The sequence below is a fragment of the Lagenorhynchus albirostris genome, chromosome 5 (assembly GCF_949774975.1).
Source record: "Lagenorhynchus albirostris chromosome 5, mLagAlb1.1, whole genome shotgun sequence".
In the NCBI taxonomy this organism is placed as follows: domain Eukaryota; kingdom Metazoa; phylum Chordata; class Mammalia; order Artiodactyla; family Delphinidae; genus Lagenorhynchus; species Lagenorhynchus albirostris.
The window spans coordinates 144716109-144726169 of record NC_083099.1 but is presented as its reverse complement, the minus strand read 5'-3'; positions in this window follow the sequence as shown (position 1 = coordinate 144726169).

Genomic DNA, 10061 nt, shown 5'->3' with positions numbered 1-10061 from the left:
CGGTCCCCAGCCGGGGCGGGGAAGAGGGCGGGGAGAGGGGCGGGTCCACAGGTGGGGTGGGGTGGGTCGGGCTCCAGAACAGGGCGGAGGGGTGGCAAGGCAGGATGAGGCCACCACTGGGGGCAGGGCAGGAGGCGGGCCACTAATCGGGGGCGTGTCCAGGGGCGTGGCCCAGGACTGAAGAGGTGTGGACGAGGGAGGAGGGTACTGGTGGGGGAAGGGCGGGTACCCTCAGGGTCGGGGGCGTGGCCTGGACGGTCTGAGATGCCTGCTGACCTGCACCCACCCGGGGTGCGCCCGCTCCCCCGCTTCTCCCAGGGGGCCAGGTCCCGTGGTGAAGGTGAAAGCGGGCAGTCCTCCCGGCCTGGAATTGCGCCCCGCCATCCCCCGACCTGCCGCGAGCTGGACCCCCACCTGTCCCGGTTCCTCGGCAGGTGTCCCTTCTCCCTCCCGCGCTGCGGAATCCCTGAGTCTGGCCGCACATGCCCACCTACCCGCCGGGCAGACCCAGGACGCGGTGGGCTTGCGCATAGATGTTTGCAGGTGCCCGGTCAGCACACCTGTCCGCAGGTGACCGGAGGGGACAGAGAATGTCTCGGGTGTTTTTGTTCCGTTACCCTTTTTCTATACCTCCCGGACTGCGTTATGCTTTGTTTTGTTTCTATTACGGTCATTTTCGAGGCACTGGACCCCAATGTCCCATCCTTGCGTTGCGGCTGTCCTTAGCATAGGATTATTTCTTGCAGCGCAGCTTCTAAGGGCTCGAGCCAGGTCACAGGCCGCAGGGGGCCGGGCTGTGGAGGCGGGCAGGGGTTCTGGGATGCTGCCCTCCCCTGGAACCCCTGTCCAGAGCTGGACCCCCTCCCTGGATCTGCAGGGGGACGGCCCTCAGCCTTGCTCGGCCTCCTTAGGCCTTGGAGAAGAGGAAGGGTCAACTGGGTGGCCAGACATCTCCAGGACGGAGGGACTTCTGACCCCAGCACCCAACAGCTCAGGCCGCCAGGGCAGGGCCTGGGGACTGGCCTGGGGACACAGCTTGGTCCTCTGCAGGCAGTCCTGCTCACGGGCCCGTTGGCACCCGTTTGCCCTGGACTGGGGCAGGAGGCACTTCCCAGGCCTCTCCTCTGTGAACTCATTTGCGAGCTGATGACCTGGTGGTAGGAGGGCCGCTGGAAGCCCACCCACTCAAAGGTCACCATTATGGGGCTTCCCTGGTGGCACAGTGGTTGAGAGTCCGCCTGCCGATGCAGGGGACATGGGTTCGTGCCCCGGTCCGGGAAGATCCCACATGCCGCAGAGCGGCTGGGCCCTTGAGCCATGACCGCTGGGCCTGCGCGTCCGGAGCCTGTGCTCCACAACAGGAGAGGCCACAACAGTGAGAGGCCCGCGTACCGCAAAAAAAAACAAAAAAAAAGGTCACCATTATGACCCCTTCTTTTTGTGGAAGTGACCATAGCACCTGGAGCCTCACCACATTACGCAAGGGGCCCCACTGGCACCCAGAAGCAGGCAAAGCTGGGCTATGCTCAGAAAGTTCACACTGTCCGCCCCAGATGCAGGGCAGCAGTCAGTGAGAGCGTGGGGGCGGGTCAAGAAGAGCTGTGTGCTCGTTTGTCTTCACATATCACTCCTGTCATTCAAAGACAAGCTTTAAGAAAGAAAGGACCCAGATGGGAGGGTGGAAGAGCTGTGGGTGGGTCCACGGAAGGGCAGCAGCCCTGGGAGAAGCGGGAGTGCTAGCCACACCTGGGGCGTGAGGCCTTCCTAAGAAGGGGGTCTCTGAGGCAGGGGTCTAGGAGCCCGTCTCGGCCATGCAGGGGCACCTGTCACGTTCTGTCCCAGCAGGGAGGCATGGTTAACCGTGTGCTCTGGAGGGACCACTCTCGGGTAGGGAGCGGGGTGCGGCAGGAGAAAGAGGTGGCGGCCCTGGTCGGGTTGTCCCCACAAGACGTGATTCCAGGAAGTGAACAAAAGGGATGGGGTCAGGACTCGGACCCAGAGGAGGGAGCCCCAGAGGCCCGGCCTGGAAGGATGTTCAGCGTCCCGACTGGTGGCCCTGGCTGGCAGCCTCACCTTGACTCTGTAGGCAGAGAGGCCAGAGGGACCCTGGGACCTTGCTTCAGAGACCAGCGCAGGGTGGGGTTGCAGGCAGAGCATCCTCAGCGCCCCCAGATTACAGGCTGCCAGCCGCCCACTTCCCCATCCTCTCCAGGAGCCTCGGCCTCTCAGCTGCCTCATCGCCTCCTGAGACACAGTTAGTCATTAGGAAACTAATGATAGTGTTTTGGGGACAGCATGTTGGACCCTAACAACTTTCAATTATTTCCAGCTCCTGCCAACCCTGGGAGGAAAAAAGCTGCTCATCTCATGCTCCCGCCCTTGACACACAAGACAGTCCACGTCGCCAGCATATTACCATAGATTAGCAGACCTCTGCAAGCCAGGCTGCTGAGGGGAGCAGCCTCCACCCCCAGGCCCCAGCAGCTGGGCCAGGGCCTGGAGCAGGCCTGGCCTCCTCCCCGCGAAGTGGACCACCCAGCCTCAAATTCTGCAGTGTGTTCCGGGGGCTTCCCCTCCACCAGCACCGCGGATGTGTGGGTGCGTGTTGGCTGCCCTCTAGATCACTGTCACTGCCGCTGTACTTTCGGAGAGAAGCACACCCAGGGGCCCGTGTTTATAAATAACTCCCTGGTGTCTTGTTGGGGGCACAGGGCGCAGGGAGGGAATGGGCCGCGTAATTATCATGTGCTTGGAATGGTGTCAGATCTATGGCCCTGGGAAGTCTCACAGCACTCGGCCTTCCTGATTGTCACACGCCCCCTGCCACTAGAGAGTGGGGGGAGGGGGGGTGGACACGTTATCAAGGCTGGAGCCTGGGCGGGGGCGGCGGCCCAGATCAGACGGCTAAAAGGGCGGGAACGTAGCCAAGCACGGAAAGCAGTCCTAGGGTAATTTGCGCCAATGTCCCCCCAGATGCATAGACGCCCCCCTCCCGGGCGGCCTCGCACACAACACCCAGCACCCCCGCCTGGGGGAGAGGTCGGGAGCGTTCGAACTGAGTCTGCTGTGGGTCTGGGGCATCACTGGCCTTCCCCAGTGAGAACTCACATGGTCATCACAACCACCCCCAATGCTCAGCCTGAACACAAGGGCACAGTTTGCTGAGCGGGACCGAGGCTTTCGTTGCCGCTAAAATCCCCTTCACAAACACAGAGGTAGAAGGCCCTCTTCCCAGGACCACACCCCCAGGCCCTTCTGCCCTGTAGGTCTGCCACTGTCCCATCAAAGAAAGCCGCCTGGGGGAGGCAGGGCTGCGTCACAGGTGACTCTGATGGCCAAGTGATGGAGTGAACATCGTAAAGCAGGTAAACCAGTCCGTGCACGAGCTGCGCTGGTCAGGAGAGTACACCCGGGCTGCACACAAGTGCTTCCCCCGTAGAATCAAAGGTGTGCTCCTGCCCCACCTCACCTCACTGCTGTAGCATCTGACTGTGACTTTATGAGGGGGGGCGATCCAGGGGGCCCTGTGGCCCGCCCCCACCCCCCACCTGCTTGCTGAAGGAGTAGCTCCTGAGCAGTCCCCGGCCACATCCCTGGCCCATAACTAGAGGGGGAGGGTCGCATCTGCCCACAGGCAGAGCTCTGGAACCCCAGCTCGGGTGACGTGATGGCTGGAAGTGTGCACGGGAGGGAGAGGGGAGCGTGGAGGCAGCATCCGAGGGAGACACACAAGGAGAGAGAGAAGGGCTCACGAGCCTGTGCAGCAGCCGCCAGGACTCCACTGCGCCCTCTTCAGGCCTGGCCAGCTGACCACACCCTACAGCTGCCCTGTGCCTGAACCACCGGCTGCCCGGCGACTGCGTGCCCGTGGGACCCAGTCCCTTCAGATCCGAACAACACCCAGCAGAGGACCCTGTGGATACAAGGGGCCGGCAGCCACAGCTGTCCGTGTCGTGGACATGGAAAGGTACCCCACTGCTGGGAAGCTGGGTTCAGAGCAAGCGTGGAAGCAGGGGCTCTGAACCCCGAAGGGCACACACCGCGGAGGTGAGCAGGGGTCTCGCTTGCACCTGACAGGAAACGCCAGCCCATCGGCTTGGGTGTTAGCCTGAAATAAGCACGTTTGTGCTCCACGGTCTGTTGTGACAGAGGCTGGGGGCTTACCCAGCGCTCTCATCACCCCCAGGGCGCTGGGCTGGCTGCCTCTGTGCTCTCAGACCTGCACACCAGAGCCAGTGAGTCACGGCTGCTCTTCACGGCACCTCCCAGCTCGGGAGCACAGGCTCTGGGGCCAACAAGCCACTTCCGGCAGAGAGAGACAGCCAGAGACACAGGGAGAGACGGAGACAGGCAGAGAGAGACAGAGACGAGAGACAGAGACAGGCAGAGAGGGACAGAGGGAGACAGAGAGGGCAGGAGGGAGGGAACTGCTGTAGGCCCCCAGCCCCAGGCCCTCCGCTGCCTCGCCCCCTCCCCCACTGCAAGCGGAGCTGCGCACTTTTATTTTTCTCCTTTGCAAGGTTTCTCATATTTTGCGTAAACAAAAGAGTCTTGCCCCGTTTTTCCTCTGAGAAGAAACGCGCATCTGCACACACCTCCCTGAGCAGCAGTGACGTCATCCGGACTTTATTTTCGGAAGACTTTCAGCTGCGGGCAAGTGGCAGCCAAAGTCCCGCCCCTTCTCTCTGAGCGCACCTCCGGCTCTGAAAGGGAGAGCTCTGTCTTTGTTCGGTCAGTGGTGCTCGCTCCCTCCCGTGCGGGGCTCGGGGAAGAGCCTGGAGGGAAATCTCTGGGCCAGCGGCCGGTGGGGTGGGCCCTGCAGACACAGCTCCGTCTCCGCACTACATACACCTACGGCTCTAAAACGACTCTTCATCAGCTGCTTTTTTGCTGAGGGTCACGTGAAACTTTTCTGTTGACATAAATAATCATCTCTAATTAACATCAGTGGAGACAAATTTGAACACATAGAACTGTTTAGTTGACTGTTGTGTCACAGAAAGAGGGGGAGGGGACAGGCTCAACCAAGCCCCGCAAGCCTTCCTTTATTTGGGTCCCAATTTTCTTAGGGTTCCAGCTATGTCCTCTTTTCTCAATTGCACTGCCCTCTACCCTGTTGGACTTTACTCCTGCCGTCAAAGACCTCTGATGAGAATTTTAAGGTGAAAGTTCAAGAATGTAAAAGTTGAGAAATTACCATTAAAAATTAAATTAAGGGGGACAAAACCCTTGCTATGCAGGGATCACAAACTGATCTGGCTCCCAGAGGGGTCTGTGGCTCCCCCTTCCAATTACCAGCCAAGGGGGCAGGGAGGTGAGGGATTGAGGGTCTGCAAACCCACGAACAAAGGCAAGGCCACCAAGAAATCATCGCAAGGTCTGGAGGGTGCCCTGCCGGCCGCCCCCAGGATGAACAGCCAGGGTCCATGCTAGACCATGCGAACAGAAGCAGAGCAGCAGAGGGATTCCCTGAGCAGGCAGGGTGCAAAGGCAGGTACCCAAAACCGACATCCAGACAAGCCTTAGGACGGTCTCCCTCCCTTCCCCCGTGCCGTGCTTGGTGACCCGGCTGATGGACAGGAGGCTCTGGCCCCCATCATTGTCGCTCCCTGCCGAGGAGGATCTTAACTCTTGGTCACTGGGCTGCAGGCCCCAGCTCAGGTCTTGAGGGTGGGGGCAGAGGGGAACCTGCTTTCACATTCCTGAGCCCCAGCCATGCCAGGGGTGGCGGCTGGCCCCTGGAGGGCAGCTCCAGCACATGCACGGGCACTGGCACCTGACCCCGGAATTCTCTGGTGTTACCATGTGCCCACCACTCAGAAGCAGCCAACCTAGGGCAAAGGATGGGAAGGCTTGTTAATGGCTCAGCTGAGGCGCTGGCTCTGGGCCAGCACCCTGCAGGGTTCAGTCACCATCCTTAGCATGCAGGATTTGTGCTGTAACAACGGCCAGTAAATGGTGCTGAGACCCTAGTACCTTGAATACGAGCTCCAGGAACCAAGGAACGGAAGCAAGTCTGGCCCCTCTCACTGTGACCCTCGGTGGACCGCTTGCACGTTCAGAGCTGCTTGTCGCTGCTGGGTTAGGAGTCCTGATTCCCTGGTCAGTGGTGGGAAGTGCTTCTGCCAGGGTCCCCACTAGATGGGAAGCACCACTGCCTTTTGGCCACTTTGGGCTTCTTATGCCAGTGGACAAGCAATCAGAGAATGGGCTTATTGTACAGGTGGGCTAATCAGCCCTGAATGCCACGAAGAGCTCGGTTTGCTGCTCCAGTGGGGCCAGTTCAGTGTCTGGACTGTGTGATAACTATACGTGGGCGACTGCAGCAGCCTCAGCTCGTCAAAGCAAGGCAACGAAGGGCTCAGCTCCTCTGGGCAAGCAATTCCAGTTAGCCAAGTTCTGGCTGAGGAACCGCAAAGGAGAATGGGGTGGAGGGGGAGGTGATGGGCACGATTGCAGCCTGGGACTTGTTGTGCAGCAGGGCCTACTGCTTGGTTTGGTAACAGGTCTATAACTTTTTAGCAGATTGCAACTAGACTACACCTTGAAGAATTAATGCTTGCACAGCCCTCTAGGAGGTCAGTAGGGTGTTTGTTCTCAGGTGGGACTGCAAGGGCTGGACTGTCACGGAGTCGGTGTTTGGACCCCTTCAGGTCCAGCTGGAGTGCCCTGGCAACCCCTGGCCTGGCTCCTGCAGTCCCAGGGCTGGGCTGCTGTCACTGCTACTGCGGCCACTGTGAGGTGCTGTGTCCATGGGGTGGCCGCTTCCATCCTTCATGCCACATGCAAATAACCCTCAGCAGCGCCCTTCCTCAAGGTCATGGTGGAGGCCCCCGGCCTGCGTTCTTGTCTCCTCTGAAGGGTGAGATGCGCCAGGATATGCCCCCCCCCCGTGCATATGCCACCTGAAAGGGAGAGATTAAACACCTATGGGGCAGACTGACCAAAGAACAAAGACAGACCCGCTCTGCTCTCTCCCTTCCCCTCCACAGACCAGTCAGAGTCCCGGAGGCCACCAGTCTCTCTGAAGACAGAGCAGTCAGCTCGTGGATGCACAGGGACTTCCCCAATGTGCTTTCCTGCCTTCCTGCCTCAGACCCCTCTTCTCTGGGACTGCAATACCTAGGGAATGTTAGCACAAAAGCCTTGCTTCAGACTCTACTTTAGGAAAACTGGGCTAATAGACAACATCAATAATAAAATTTTAACTTTGTAGCCTTGTTCAAAGAAAAGAAAGATATATACAATGGAATACTACTCAGCCATTAAGAAGAAGGAAATTCTGCCATTTGCAGAATGGATGGACTTGGAGGGCATTATAAGTCCCTCCAAGTGAAATAAGTCAGACAGAGAAAGACAAATACTGGATGATATCACTTATATGTGGAATCTAAAACACAACAAACGAGTGAATAAAACAAAAAAGCAGCAGACTCATAGACATAGAGAACAAACTAGTGGTTACCAGTGGGGAGAGGGATTGGGGAAAGGGCAATATAGGGGTTGGGGGAAAGGGGGTTATTGTATGAAATCATGTGTTTTGAAAACTACAGAGCACTATGAAATTTAAGGAATCTTTCATTCAATAAAAAATAGATAAATAAAGAAAAGAAAAAAGAGGAAGGAAGGAAAACTTTATCATGTCCAAAACAAGCGAGAAGTCAAAGCCAGAGTTATCCCGGGAGCTCATGTGGGGCAGTCCTCGGGGAATGAGGGAAGAGACAGGCCTGGAGTGGTGACTGGTGAGTGCGCGGCCTCGGCAGAATCGGACAGCAGCCTCTGATGGTGGGGGGCACCTCATCCGTGAAAAAAGACTGAGCGAGTCCACCCATGGCTCCAGGACCCCACCAAGGACGTCTTCCACTTGCCTGAAGACAGAAATGAAGAGAAAAGTCTCCCAAAGAAGTAGAAACGGAGCATGTGAGACATGACAGTGTGAGACCTGAACCTCCTCTCATCCATGGAGTGCGGGTCTCCAGCTCAGAAATTAAAGGAAAATGCGTCTAATGTGATTGGAATCCCTGGTGCCTGGGAAGAAGCGCGCGCTTATCTTCCTGTCAGGACACTTCTACAAACTGGAGGACAAGCTTAGGATGGAAATGTTCAAGCCGGGCAGGGGTGGAGATGGCACAAGAGGGTCGGCAACTGGAAGGAACAACGGGGCTTGTGTCCCCGAGAACTAAAGGCAAACAAGAGAAGAGTGACAATGATGAGACAAGGGCAGCGTGAGTGAAGAATAAATAAAATTTAAAAGAAGCAAGTAGTTTAGAAACTGCAGAAATGAAAAAATATAATCATGGAAATCCAAGCGATTTGAGACAGAGTGGAAACGAGAGTCAACAAACTAGAACATAAAGATGAAAATATTATACAGAAAACAGCACAGGAGGGACTTCCCTCGTGGTACAGTGGTTAAGAATCTGCCTGCCAATGCAGGGGACACGGGTTCGAGCCCTGGTCCGGGAGGATCCCACATGCCGCGGAGCAACTAAGCCAGTGCAGTACAACTACTGAGCCTGCGCTCTAGAGCCCGTGAGCCACAACTCCTGAGACCACGTGCCACAACTACTGAAGCCCGCGTGCCTACAGCCCGTGCTCCACAACAAGAGAAGCCACCGCACTGAGAAGCCCATGCACCGCAACGACACTCGCCGCAACTACAGAAAGGCCTGCGCGCAGCAACGAAGACCCAACACAGCCAAATAAATTAATTAATTTAAAAAAAAAAGAAAACAGCACAGGAAGATAAAAATTATCTGAAATACGGGCCATTCAGAGATACAAAAAATAGAGTGAGACAATCCGACATAGGCCATGAGGAGAGAATGAGAAAGAGGCAATGGTCAAAGAAATAATGACTAAGAATTTCTCAGAATGGAAGATGTACCAGTCAGCTCGGGCTGCTGTAACAAGGAACCACAGACGTTCCTCCCTCACAGTCCTGGAGGCTGGACGTCTGAGATCCAGGGGTCACAGGGCTGGTCCTTCCCGAGGCCTCTCTCCTGGGCGTGTGGACGGCCCTCTCCTCCCTGTGTCCTCACACGTTCATCCCTCAGTGTGTGTGTATCATCTCTTCTTACAAGGACAACAGTCAGATTGGATTAGGGCCCACCTGATGACCTCATTTTCCCTTAATTACCTCCTTAAAGACCCTCTCTCCTAACGCAATCACATTCTGAGGTGCTGGGGGGGATCAGGGCTTCAACATGTGAATTTTGGGGACACAGTTCAGCCCATAGCAGAAATGACTAAAGGTTGAAAAAGATGGAAGCAGCCCTCTGAGACTTGAGCAAAATTAAAACACAGGATTACCCACGGAAGAGAAACCTCGAAGGTGACTAGAGGGGACAGGGCAGCCTGAGCTAGACAGATGGCTCGTTGGCAGGTGTAGATGCCAGATGGACAGGAAAGTCACACATCAGCCTCCCGGGGGACTGAATGTCGACACACTGCCCTCAGCCGGGGGCCAAAGAGGTGTCTCAGACCCGCAGAGACCAGAGGGTCACAGGCCGTCCCCGACGTCACTGCAAGTGCCACAGCCCAGGAACGAGGACCCTGAGCCCAGAAGAAGGACGTGAGACCAAGAAGCAGCAGCGAACTACGTCCAATAAGCCTGGATGTAAAACAAACAATTTAGTGACTAATCGGGGGAATTTGGCCGTCAGAGGGAGCTGAGAGAGCAGAGCTGTGGGCTTCCAGGTGAGGTGCGGCCACCAGGGACACACCCAAATGAGCCCTGGGTGCAGGAAGGACCCCACCCCACAGGGACCCCGCACAGGCTGCCTCTGCCCCGGGCTCCCTACCGGTGGGCGGCGCCCCACAGTCTCCGGCCAAGGGGGGAGGGGCGGGGCACCTCCTGTATTTGGCACGAAGGAGCCTGATGAGCTCACGGCTCTGCTCCCTGGCCTCTCCCGGGCCGGGGGCTTACCGAGGGGCCCCAGGCTCCTCTGTGGCCCCAGCAGCCTTGGGCCCCTCCCACCTGCTTCTCTTCCTCCCCGCAGCAAGTCCCACCCTCAGGGTGGACGACCCAGCCCGCCCAGCCAAGTTCTGTCCGCCACACT